Genomic DNA, 13348 nt, shown 5'->3' with positions numbered 1-13348 from the left:
CTTTGCCATATGACAAGGCTCTCTGTTTCTGCGGTAAAATTCTTTGCTCTCACCTCTATGCCAATAGTAATAATAATAACTCCATAATTATAATATAGACATACCAGCTTTCCATTTCTTATCATTTTAACCTATTTGTGTTTTTTAAATTTAGATTCTGATGCTTGTAGGTAATATTCATGTGGTATTTGTTTTCTTATCCAATCTGAAAATCTTTGCCTTTTAGTTGGGTTGTTTAGACCATTTACATTTAGGGTAATTATTGATATTGTTAGATTTGAATAAACCATCTTACTCTGTTTCATAGACTAATTATCTCTTCTATGAATTTACTTCTTCTGGATTAATTAGGGGTTTTATGACCACATGCGGAAGACACAGTGGAATTCAGGCTTCAGAAAAGCCACAGCCTTGTGGCCATTTAGATTTGAAGACAGTGGCAGCCTGCACCCTTCAGGCCAAGCCCTGCTTTGACACATGACTTATGACCCATGGTTCCTGATCTTTGTCAAATTCAGATGTGCCCTAAATGCTTTCGTGTGTTATTACCTCCTCAGACTAATAAGCGGCTGCCTTTTAGTGTAATTGACCGGCTAGCTTTCCCCCAGGGCTGCTGGGAGATGTCACAGGAACAGACTGTGGCCTCCTGGTGGGCAGCTAGGTGACCGGGCCCTCTCCTGCCTCCACCAGCAGCTTCCATCATCCCCACCTCTTCTCATCCTCCTCCTTCTTTTCCTTCTCTCTCTCTTTTATCTCCTGGTGAAGGAAGATGGAATTTTTCTCTTCCTTTGGCAAAGGTCACTTCTTACCAAGCACAACTTGTATTGTGAGCCTCAGGGATATTCTTCCCCCATCTCTCCCGTTGTTTCTGCAGTGGTGTAGCATTCCTCACACAGCAGGGCCACAGCTTGCTTACTCCTCATCTTGCTGCTTCTTGTTCCTGTTGCTCGGTGGTATAGTAGGACTTCTTGCCCTAGATACTGCTGTAGTACGGATTGTGGAATTCTTTCTAGATGAGGTCCTTCGGGCAATGGCTGGGTCTGGCCAAAGTAGCTTTGAATTAACCATTACAGTCATAGCCCTGGGGTCTCTGTGCCCTCAAGCTCTCCTCCTGTGACCCTCTCACCAACTGCCTTTCTCCATTGAGCACTCCCCCATCTCTCTATCATAGGGCTTGAACTCAGGGCCTGGGCACTGTCCCTGAGCTCTTTTGCTCAAGGCTGGTGTTCTAGCCCTTTGAGTCTTGGGGTGGTTATTTGGAGATAAGAGTCTCATGGGGACTTTTCTGCTCAGGCTAGCTTTGAACCATGATAGAGTTTGTCCCCTTCAAAACTCATGTTGAAATTAAATTCCCAATGTAATAGCATCATTAGTTAGTAAGACCTTTAACAAGTGTTTGAATACACTCTATGAAGAGATTAATGCCACTCTAGCAGGACTGAGCTATGTCTTGGATTAGTTAGCTACTGTCAGGAACCTCTTGTTATAAAGCCAGACTGCCTTTGTGTTTTGTCTCTTACCTGTCGCCTCCCCATTTTCTTTCCACTTTGCCCCCATGAGATGAAGCGGTACAAGGCCCTTGTCAGATGGCAGTGCCATGCCTTGAAATTCCCAGCCTCCAGAAGCAGGGCTCAAAACTAACATGTGTTCTTTACCCAGACATGGGGATGCTCACACCTGTAATTCTGGCAACTCAGGAGGCTGAGATTTGAGGATCATGTTTCAAAGCCAGCCCAAGAAGGAAAATCCATGAGACTTTCTAATCTTCAATTAACCACCAAAAATCTGGTACTGTTGCTATGGCTCAAGTAGTAGAGCATTAGCCTTGAATGAAAAAGTTCAGGGATAGTGCCCAGGCTCTGAGTTCAAGCCCCAATACCAGCACACACAAAAAAAATAGACAAATTACCCAGTCTCAGATATTCTCTTATGTAGCAGAAATCAGACTAAGACCACAGCTTACAGCTCACTCCCTATAATCCCTACTGGCTGCTAATGGTACTTTCCAGAAACACACCAGTCTCTGGAGCTTGGGGTATTAGGGTTCTGCCCTTTGTTACATGCAGAAACCCAGCTCAGACAGACCTAAGCAGTGGACAGTCTGTTTGCTCCAGAAGTATGCTCCTATAAATAAAAGGCCCACCAGAGTGGACTTCAGGCATGGCTAGATCTAAGATACAATCTCAGCCTTGCTGACTCTTGACTTTCTTGATTTCTCCATCTGGCCTCCTTTCACAAGGAGACCCCAGGTTGCTTCATACCTCTTTACTTGATCTGAGCAGAAGGGGGAAGGCTCTGCTTCTACGGTTCACATATGTGCCCCCAAGAACGAGCCTGATGGCCCACCCAAGGGACATGCCCAGCAATGAATCTGTCCCAGGGGCTGGCGGGATAGCATTCCCTGAGTGGGCAGCCCTGGTCTCATGCCCATCCCAAGCCATCACAGACCAAGGACAAATGGGTTCTCTTGTTAGAGACAAGAACAGATGTGGGGCGGGGAGAAGGCAGGGAGGCCGTGACCTTGGCAGCTGCAGCAGGCTGAGCCTTGGCCTAGAACCCTGAGGTAAACCGCATGGCCCTCTGGCACACCCTCAGGCCTGCCTGCCCTGGTCTCGCTCTGCCCAGCTCCTGTACAGCCTGGCTGGGAACAGAACACACATGTTCCTCTGCGGATTTCACTGGGGCTGCTGGGGCAGGGAGGAGGCTGAAATGGAGGAAGCACCCGCTCCCTCAGCCAGCTCAGCTTGAATGATGAGTGACTAAGACAGGGCCTGAAGGAGAAAGGACCAGGAACAGCTGCTGGGCCTGTAGTCTGGTGTTCAGATGGCTCCTCAGAGCATCCTCTACTGGACAGGGTGTTTCTAGAAGGAGCTCCAGCCAGCCAGGCACCCCTCCTCATCCTCACCCTGGCTCCACCCACGTCTGCAGCCCCCTTCTCCAGGAGGCCAGGTTTGACCATGACAGGGTGGGCTTTCCGAGGCTGGACCTTGGACCCTGTGCAAGCCAGAAGGACACAGGCAGCACAGGCCCCTGCCTGGCCCCCAAAGCTGGCATCACTAGGGTGGATGTTTGCATAGTCTCCATTATGACTGAGTCTTTTTAGGGGGGAAAAAATGTTTAGCATTAAATCCAGGGCCCCCTGTCACTCCTGCAACACAACTGGACCTGCACAGGCATCTCCTCCCGGCCGCCCTGTCCTGGCAGGGTGTGATAGATGGCTCCCAGGCAACCCAAGGCCCCATGCTGAGCCCACAGCTATGGAGACAGCCTTGGCCGGAAGTCATTATCCTGATGACAGGATTGATGAGCCCTGGTGAGGCCCAGGCTTTGCGAGATTAAAGTGGGCACTCAGCGTGGCTGAATCAAGTGCTCTCCAGGGGCTGCTCTGTCTGCCAAAAGCACGCAAAGAAGGGGATGGCAGCAGGCCTGGCCTTTGCCTCCAGGGTCCACCTGCTGCCTGCAAGGGCAGGAGGTTTGGGGGTGGGGTGGGGTGGGCTGCACAAAGCTATGACACACTGCCCTAAGTGACCCCAAATCCATCTCGCCCGACACCCATGTGCCCTCCAATGCTGCCTTTGTGGGTCGAGCTGAGAACATTTGTCACTGTCAGCAGTCATTATTATGTGTTTGTTTTAATGCATTTTAAAAGCATGTAGTTAGCACGTTTGCCCCACAAGCTCACAGGTTGTTATGGTGAGGCCAAACGCTAATTTTAAAGTGTGAATTGACATGAGGACAGGAGAGAGTGAAGCACACATCAGGAGTACTCAGGTTCAGGCCCAAGAAATATCCCAAGTGTGTCCTAGGGTTTCTCATCCAACAAGCCAGGAGCTGAGATAAAGCTGGGGGGAGGGGGGGTCCACAGCCAAGGGCAGCCATCCATCCAGGAGGCCACCAATGCTGAGCTTTCTTAATAGACAGATCTTATGGGGCTGAGCCTCAGAGCATCACTCCAATATACACATACACATGTGCGTGCATGCACGCACGCACGCACACAGAAGCAGAGAGACCCTGGTTCTAGAAGATGACCAGTCCAAGTTCATGGGAGGAGTTTGGGTGGCCCCATTAACCCAAGTTCCAGCTGAGATAGAGTACCATCAGGCTCTCTCTCTCTCTCCCTCTCGCTCTCTCGCTCGCTCTCTCCCTCCCTCCAAGCCTGTTTCCCTTTCTATGAAAGGCATATAACCGCAAACTGCTCTGAAAGAGATGCTAAGTTCTCTCTCCACGGAGAAATGACACATATTTAAGTTGATGACTTCATCACTTATCCTCACTTAGTCATTTTAAAATGTACGTAGAGACATCACCTTGAGCCCCAGAAATATGCACAGCTTTTTGTTTTTTGCCAGTCCCAGGGCTTGAACTCAGGGCCTGAGGATTCTGGTGGCTCACACCTATAATCCTAGCTACCCAGGAAGCTGAGTTCTGAGGATCACTGTTCAAAGCCAGCCCAGGCAGGGAAGTCTGTGAGACTCGTATGTCCAATAAATCACCCCAAATCCAAAAGTGTAGGTGTGCCTCAAGTAGTAGAACACCAGCCTTAAGTGAAAAAGCTAAGAACAGTGACTTGGCCTGAATTCAAGCCCCAATATGGGCACAAAAAGACAGACAGACTGACTGATGAGGGAGGAAGGGAAGGAGGGAGGAAGGGAAAGAGGGAAGGAAGGAAGGAAGGAAGGAAGGAAGGAAGGAAGGAAGGAAGGAAGGAAGGAAGGAAGGAAGGAAGGGAGGGAGGGAGGGTAATCAAGATACAAAACAGACATCTACCCTGAGGGAATGTTATGGAAAGCTTGGAGATAAATCTATGAAAATACTAAAAGAACTGAGTTGTGCATTTCAAATAGGTGGGTGGAAGAATGTATTAATATCATCTCCATAAATTTGTATCTCTCTCTATATATATGTAAATGCTTTGCAAATAGATTTGTGATTGTGTTTGTGCACATGTTTTTGGGGTGCTGGGTATGGATAATGGACCCACTGTCCCAGAGCTGAGCCCAGAACTGTGTGGAACTGCTGAGCCACGGGTGTGTGTGTGTGTGTGTGTGCGCGCGCGCACGCGCGTGTGTGTGCACACACGCACCGCCTTCCTAACTTTTCTGACAAGGGCTTTTTCTCTGCCTGCCGGACATTTCTAAGGAAAGTCAGAGCAAACAGTATGTTGCTTTGTTTTATCGCAACATCGATGACTTCATCTTCCTTGTCCTTCCCAGAAGAGACAGGGACAAATTTGTTGAAGTTCAGCTGTGAGAGCCTCCTCTGATAGCAAGAATGAGAAATATTCAGCGCTGCTTCTTGCTTCTCCAAGTTATTTTCAGCAACTTTCAGGTCCCGTTCGCTGTCTCTGGGCCTTCTTCAAGCCTATGCTGTGCCCTGGGGCTCCTCCATGCCGGACCTGCCCTCCATGGGACTTCCCACACGGCCCTTCGGCAGCCGCCATCTCCCCATCTTCTGAGATCATCCCATGTGTCTAGACTTCCCCAGGTCTGTGCCTCCAAGTGATGGCTGGCCACTAATGAACAAAATCTGTCTAGATGGAGAAGGAAGGTCTGGTGGGCCAGGGGAAAGAGGTGACAGAGTCACTGAGCTGGCAGCATCCCAACGCAGAGGCAGCGCCGCTCAGCTCCAGCCAACATACGGTGCCACAGGAGGCCCAGTGCGACCAGCTCTTCTGCACTTTCCCAGGAAGACAGTCGCTTCTTGTTCGGAGAGCCCTTTGTGGGTACATAAAGCCATCCAGGTCGCAGCCAAAAAGGGGTTGTGCAACCCCAACAGGCCACCTGGGCCACTGGGTGTCACCTTAGTTGACTACACCTGAAATGACCATCAAGTAGACACGTTAGCAAGCACGCCCCTCCCCCCCTCCCCCCAAGCTGGTACAGAAGCAACAGACCCTGCCAGGGCACAGATGTGCCCAGAGGGCTGTGCAAAGGGTGTAGAAACCCAGAAAGGGAGCTGTGACCACCAGGCTGGAACAAGGTGCTAGGAGCAAAGGCACTGAGGGAGGAAGAGGGGAGAGAGCCCAGAAGTAGATGCTTGGAGGAGGCCGCCGAAGTGGAGAGGCAATCGCACTGAGGATCTGGGTGTGAGGAGCGAAGTCTGGGTGGGCTCCAGCTCTAGGGTAGAGTCCTATGTGAGATCCTAGAGGAAAGGAGGGCACGGACCTGGCTCTCTGCTGGCAGATGGTACTGCCGGGGCTAAGGCTTTGTGGCTCTGTGGCTTTGAGGTGGGGGGGAGGGGAGGGGAGGGAGGTAGAGACAGTGATAAATAGGCAGTGCCAGGAGATATACCTGTGGCAGTCTCAGTGTCCTGACTGCTGGGGACCCCTGTTCCTCCACTCCCTGTTTCCATTTCTTTATCTACCTCATGATCCCCAAACTACAGCCAGGCCTCAGAGTCTGGACTCAGAACAAAGCCCGGAGCAGCACTAGCAGCAGTGGAGCACCAGGGAGCTCCCTGGAGGTGGTAGCTAAAGGACTAAGAACTGGCTGGGGTGATCTTCCATCTGGGGGACCCCCATAGGGGGACCTGTGTGTCTAGGGCAGGCTTGAAACATGCAATGGCTGCTTTTCCCCGCCAGTCCTCCTGACCCACCAAGGGGTGAAGTGGACAGGGCAGTGTGGGCGGCTCAGGACCACAGCAGTGGAGGCACTGACCCTTACCTCTGACCCTTTTAGAAGGTGGGTCTTGGGAGTCATATTTGTGGAAACTGAGGCTTGGCAAAGGGAGAAGTTATCCCACAGCCAGTCAGTGTGAATACTAACTCCCTAGAAGTGGCCCACGCTCTGTTTCTGTCTATAAAGCAGGGCCTGAGCCACCCCCCAGCCCCCCAAGGCTTACCCACAGTCTGTGAAGAAAACAGAGTATTTATTTTTGCCAAACGGCTCCCTGTTCTTGAAAGTGCCTGCAAAGTGTTTGTCAGGAGGTGTGGGTGACTCATGCAGACACTTGGAGACAGAACTGGGCTATTTTTGCCCCAGAGTCTGGGGGAAAGGGGGGGGGGGAGGTGCAGTATTCCTGCAGGTGACCCGGATGGAATCCACACCCAAGGGTTGTCAGCCTGGTCACAAACCCCTAGGCCCAAGAGGCAGGCTTGGCGGTGGCTAGGAGTGTTTGTCATGGCTGTAGGCTGTAGGGTTTGGGGGCCCCAAGAGGGGAAAGCTGTGATCCTTCCTTGTTAATAGCCAGTCTTTGGGGGTCCACACATGAGACTAGTCTGCCCATTGCTGCCTGTTCTGCCGCTCCCCCGTGAGCTTGCCAGGGTCCTGCTCCTACAGATGGCTCCCGCTTTTCCTCCAAGTCCTCTTCTTGGTGCCCAGCATAGATGGCTTAGCACCCCAAGCTCTTGTGGTTCAGAAGCCTCAAGGTCTGAGAATGGCTTTCCTGCTCCCACATTCTTCTGGGGCCCTCCTTCCCTGGAGAGTCCTATGCCTGCACTGGGGAAAGGCCGTGGTGTTCCTGGGGGGAGCCATGGCTTGTGTCTTACAGAATGGTCTTGCAGTCCTGGGACACACCCCACACACACCCCCCACACACACACCGCTTTGGAGTGGTTTTGTGAAGCTCTCGGGGCTCCCCTGTCTCCAGGCCCTCACTAGACTAAAGGCATAGAGTGGACATGCTGACCACTCACACACCAAGACCTGGACAGAGATGGGGGCAAAACTCCCAGGCCTGGAGGATAGCCAAGAGCCAGGCAGCAATCACCGTCTGATCTTGGCACCGAGAACTCAAGGAGCAGGAAAAGGGGTGTCCCTCTAGCCGAAGCATAGACCAGATCCAGGCATGGCAGGAGGCAGGTGGCCAGGTAGATGGGGGAAGTTGAGATCTGAGGTCTGCCACGCTGAACATGCACAGGGGAGGGCACCCTTGGAAGGCTGCTCTGGGCCGAAGTTCCATCAACTGCCTTTGACAGGCTGGGTGCGAGGGGGGCTGGGGCGGCTGGCTGAGGAAGGCCACAGCTGGGTGGTGAGCCTTACCCTAGGGTAGCCCAGGGTAGGGCCCAGGCAGTTGCACCTAGGAAGGGCAGGCAGGGCCGGGAGAACTGTGCCTTGCAGCTGGAGGGGGGGGAGGGGGCAGTTCAAAGCGAAGCTCTGCTGAGGACAATTGGAACGTTCATGCCGCTTCACAGTGGCGAATGGGATTTGGGCACAATCTGATATTCATTCTCCGTGGTAAATACGGCACTTGTGTTCGCTTCACCAAACACGCCTGCTCACCCCCTCCACAGCTGCTACCCGGCTGGTCAGCCCTGTGGAAGTAGCCAGGTCACTGCTGTCCCCCCTCAGCTGCCGGCCAGACAGTCGCTGAGCTTTCTCCTCACTCTTCTGTCACCCGGCCTCCTCCATCTGCTGCTGCCTCCCCTCGCTGCCCAGTGATGTCGTTTGTCCATTCATGCGCTCATCCATTCACTGGGCAAGCATCAGAGTGGGGGTGCAGCCAGGAGCAGGACTAGGGAGAGTGGCGTTCCAGAGGGGCCCGCTGTGCTGTCCCATGCGGAAGGCACACGACTTCAGATCCGGATAAATCCTGCCAGGAAAATGAAGCCAGGTCTAGGGTGGAGAGGGGACTGGGCAGCTAGCGGGTGTTGTGAGGACTGGAGGTGAGAAGGGCCTCCCAGGGAGAAAGAAAGGAGGAGGCAGCCAAGGAAAGGCCTAGAAAGGGGGTTTCCGTAGGACAGCAAGCTCAGAGCTCCCAGGCAGGAATGAGCACAAAGACTTTACTTAATCCTAATTATGAGGCCTGCGAGGCTGTGTCCTACCTGTGTGCAGGAGGAAAGGGGGTGGGGTGGACAATTACGGGGCAAGGCAGGGAGGTGGGCTCAGAGCCCAGTGGGCCAGTAGACGAGTCCGTGTGGGTCATGTGACATGGCCAACCACAGTGCTGAGCAAGTCCCAGCCAAAAGCCAGGGGCATTGGCTCACACCCAGACCATACTTTCATAGGCAATGGAACAGAGTAAAAGACCCAGAAATAATCCTACACACCTACAGCCATCTGCCTGTTGACAAAGGAGCCAGAAATATATGTTGAGGGGGGGAAAAAAGGTAGCCTCTTCAACAAATGGGAAATTGGACAACCATATGTACAAGACTGAAACTGGATCCCTGTTTCTCAGCTTGTACGAGTATCTATTCAAAGTGGATCAAAGACCTCAATGTAACACCTGAAACCTACAGGAAGAAGTAGGGGAAACTCTAGAACTTGTTGGCCTAGACAGGAGCTTCTCACATCATGATCCAGAGGCTCAGTAAACAGACGAAATTGACAAATGGGACTGAAGTAAGCCAAGAAGCCTCTGCGCAGTGAAGGACTCAGTCACTGAACTAAAAAGACAGCTACAGAATAGAAGATCTTTCCCAGCTATATATCTGATAAGGCCCTACTAACCAGAATATATAAGGAATTCAAAAAAACTAACCCCTCAAAGACTCTATAATCCAATTCATAGCTGGGAAAAGGAGCCAAATAGACAGTTCTCAGAAGAACTCTTGGGAATCTGTCCAAAAGATTGCAAGTCGTGTGTGTATACGTGTGTGTATACATACATATGTATGTATACATGCATGTCAAGGTGAATTGATAGCTTATTTTTGCTTTGTTTTGTAGGAGCTAGTCCTTGATCACTAGTTTGATACCATCTCCTTTTTGGGTGACCCATTTCACCATCAGACCTGTGCTCTCCATGACTGTGTAAGTGCTTATAATGGAATAAATGGCTATTTTACATTTTTTTTTTAAAAAAGATGGCAGGAGGACTTTACTGCTTTACTACTTTCCTTTCTGTTCTCTCACCGTTCAGCCCTAAATACAGCAAGGCACACAGCAGAATGGGATAAGTAGACCCCAAGTTTTAAGCTGGAAAGCCCCAAAAGGGGAGTCCCAGGAAGATGGAGAATACTACACAGATTGTACAAAAGGAGGGAGTTGGGAAGGCAATCCCACAAAATTGTTTGTTAACTTCTGAGCTCACACACATTCGTGCACATGTGCACGAATCTGGCTTGGATAACTGAGGTACTACAAGGACCACTGTCTAGGTTTGACTAGCTACTAGGCAGCAAGTAAATATAGCCAATTGGCTTTCTCCTTTCTCCAACCTTTCCCACATCCATAGCGAGCTATGCTGAGAGCCCTGGGGAGGAAATGGCCGCCAGGAACACAGAGAAACAGGACTTGGGAAAGGATGGGGATGGGGGAATGTCAGTGGCAGAGCTGTGACCATTTTAAGAGATGGGCTTCCTCTCACCTGTCTCCCAGCTCAGCAACCTTCCAGCGCTGCACCCCGTTGCTGGCATATCCCAGTCCCCCGCCCGACTCTCGGTTTTCTGTCATCTGTCTTATTGAGACGTTTCCCAAATATCACCACATGGTGTTATACTGTAAATAAAGATGCTATAAATATGTATGTGAATATTAGCAGAGCAAGGAAAGTGCACTAAAGCACTCGTAGGAAGAATTTATTAATCTATTCTAGGGAGCAGCGTGGCTCTTCGAGGCAGGCTCTTAAGCAGTATATAGATTGTTGATTGTAAGGTTGCAGACATCTTACCCCCCTCCCCCACAATACTGTATTTATTGTGTACTGATTCATTACGTATTTCTAAGCTTTCAAGGCATTTTTTAAAAGCTTTACCAGCACTGTATCATTGGTGACAAGCCCTTTATATACGGCTTACCTGAAATGAAGAGCTAGTTGTTTTTTTTCTTTCTTCCCAGAGGTGAAACTGATATGGATGCTGAGGTATATGGGCAAGGGGGTGGAGGGGAATTAGGACACAAGTCTGGGTGCTGCCAAGTGTGGGGGTCTTTGTCTGCTGCATAGCCAGATGGAGTGACCCCAGGTGGTGAAGCCATGGTTATGTGTGACCCACCTCGCATCCTGTGCTGCCTCAGGACTCTGCCAGCGAGGAGGGCATCACAGATGCAAGGTCGTCACAAATGACCTTGGATCCCAAGGATGGATGAAAACCTCCTTTCCTTAGAACTTACTCTTTCTGTGGTTCTGTGTTATTAGGAATAAAAAAAAAAGACAGAAGGCAAATATGTGCCTTGTCTGGCCGTGTGGGCCTCATGACACCCTCCTCCCTGCTACTCAGGCCTAGATGGAGCCAAATGACTTCTTGTAAGGGGTCCTTAGAAGGGACCAGGGAGAGGCGCTGAGCTGAGCCACCCAAACTGAAGGAGACCTAAAAGACAGCACCTCCATGTCGGCACTAACATCCAGTTGACAACAAAAGGCCTTATCTGAACTAAAAACATGTTGGCAGAAATTAAGGTTGAGGGATAAAATTTAAAAGTTTTCAGAAAATGAAGCACTAAGATGCCGCCAATGAAAAACAAGAAATAACTCATCTTTTAGATGAGAACAAGTCCCGGAGGTTCAACTTCGAATGCCAAGAATTCTAGACAGAGAAAGATAAGGGCCAGGCACCAGGGACTCATATCTGTAATCCTAGCTACTCAGGGGACTGAAATCCGAGGATTGTGGTTCAAAGCCAGCCTAGACAAAAAAAAAAAAAGTCTGTGAGACTCTTAGGCCCAATTAACCAGCAAAATGTTGGAAATGGAGCAAAAACAAGCAGGAGTCTGGGACTCTGTGTTTAAGCCCTAATACTTGGTACCAAAAAATAAAATAAGGAAAAGAAAATCACCAGTGAAATAATTTGAGGAAATCTTCTTTTTTTGTAATTTATTTATTAATTAAACACAAATTTTTTTTGACAAGGTGTTGTGCAAAAAGGGTACAGTTACATAGTAGGGCAGTGTGTACATTTCTTGTGATATCTTACACCCTGTTTTTCTTTCCCTTCCCTAGGTCAGGTAGACATATATACAATATACAGTGTACCAAGAACATATACAGTAGCCATGTGGCCTGCGCCAAAGAAAATTTGCCTGGGGCTTTAAATGTAATGTCAACATTAGACAATATGTCGACAGTAGTCTTATATGAACGTACATACATAGCTTTTGAGCTATTGTATTCCACTGACCTTTATAAGTTGAGTAGTTGTTTGGTTTTAGTTTCATAATGTTGGGTCGCTGCCCCAATCCTGTGGGAAATACCATTTGACAAGCAGTTTTTGGTTTCACAGACCTGGTTTCTACTGTCTCTCCGTCACCCCATCTTAACAGTCATATGTCAGGGAAATCATACCCCTTTGTTTTCTGTGTTCTAGGCTTGTCTTGCTCAACATTATTTGTTCGAGTTCTGACCATTTCCCTGCGAATAACAATATTTCACCATTCCTAATCGCTATGTAGTATTCCATTGTGTATAGGTACCATATTTTTTGGATCCATTCATCTGTGGAGGAGCATCTGGGTTGTTTCCATATTTTGGCTATTGTGAATTGTGCTGCGATAAACATGGAAGTGCAAATGTCTTTTTGATATCTTGGGACCTGTTGTTCAGGATAGATGCCTAGGAGTGGTATGGCTGGGTCATAGGGTAGGTCTATGTTGAGCTTTTTGAGGAACCTCCATACTGTTCTCCAAAGTGGTTGTACTAATTTGCACTCCCACCAACAATGGAGAAGGGTTCCTCTTTCCCCGCACCCCCTCCAGCATTTGTTGTTGCCTGAGTTCAGAGTATAGGCCATTCTAACTGGAGTGAGGTGGTACCTCAGGGTTGTTTTTATTTGCATTTCCTTTACTACCAGGGATGTTGAACATTTCCTCATATGTTTCTTTGCCATTTTTATCTCTTCTCTTGTGAAATCTCTCTTTATCTCCTTTTCCCATTTCATAATTGGTTTATTGGGCTTGGAGGGGCTTAGTTTTTTGAGTTCTCTGTAGATGACAGATATTAGGCCTTTGTCTGTTGCTGTGCTGGTAAAGATCCTTTCCCATATGGTTGTCTGTCTTTCTATTTTGGTGGCTATGTCCTTAGCTGTGAAGAAACTTTTTAATTTGTAGTAGTCCCATTTGTCGAGTCTTTCCCCTATTTGCTGTGCCCCTGGGACTATATTCAGGAAGTTCCTTCCTGCGCCTATAAGTTCTAGCGTCTTTCCTACTCTGTCCTTCAGTAGTTTCAAGGATTCAGGTCTGATATTGAGGTCCTTAATCCATTTTGAGTTGATCTTGGTGCATGGTGATAGGCTTGGGTCTACTTTGAGTTTTCTGCATATGGCTGCCCAGTTCTCTGAGGAAATCTTCTGGCTGGTGACCAATAAACAGTTCATACTAGGGGGTCAGTATTATATATTCGTTGGTTCTGGTGAATGTATAGGGTAAGTATCTCTGGTTATGGTGTTATTCATACACAATGTTTTCACAATCCTACATGCTTTACTTATCCTCCCCTTCTTCCCTCCCCCTACCCCTCCCTCCCTTCCTCCTAC

The 13348-nt window shown here is 49.3% G+C and overlaps 1 protein-coding gene across 1 annotated transcript in view; it reads left to right on the top strand.

Annotated features, from left to right (window-relative positions):
• Window positions 1-13348, top strand: part of Rasgef1c (RasGEF domain family member 1C) — a 31773-nt gene that overhangs the window by 4789 nt on the left and 13636 nt on the right. The gene's annotated exons all lie outside the window — the stretch shown is intronic.

This window comes from Perognathus longimembris, chromosome 25 (genome assembly GCF_023159225.1).
Source record: "Perognathus longimembris pacificus isolate PPM17 chromosome 25, ASM2315922v1, whole genome shotgun sequence".
In the NCBI taxonomy this organism is placed as follows: domain Eukaryota; kingdom Metazoa; phylum Chordata; class Mammalia; order Rodentia; family Heteromyidae; genus Perognathus; species Perognathus longimembris.
This window is presented reverse-complemented; position numbering and strand designations above follow the sequence as displayed.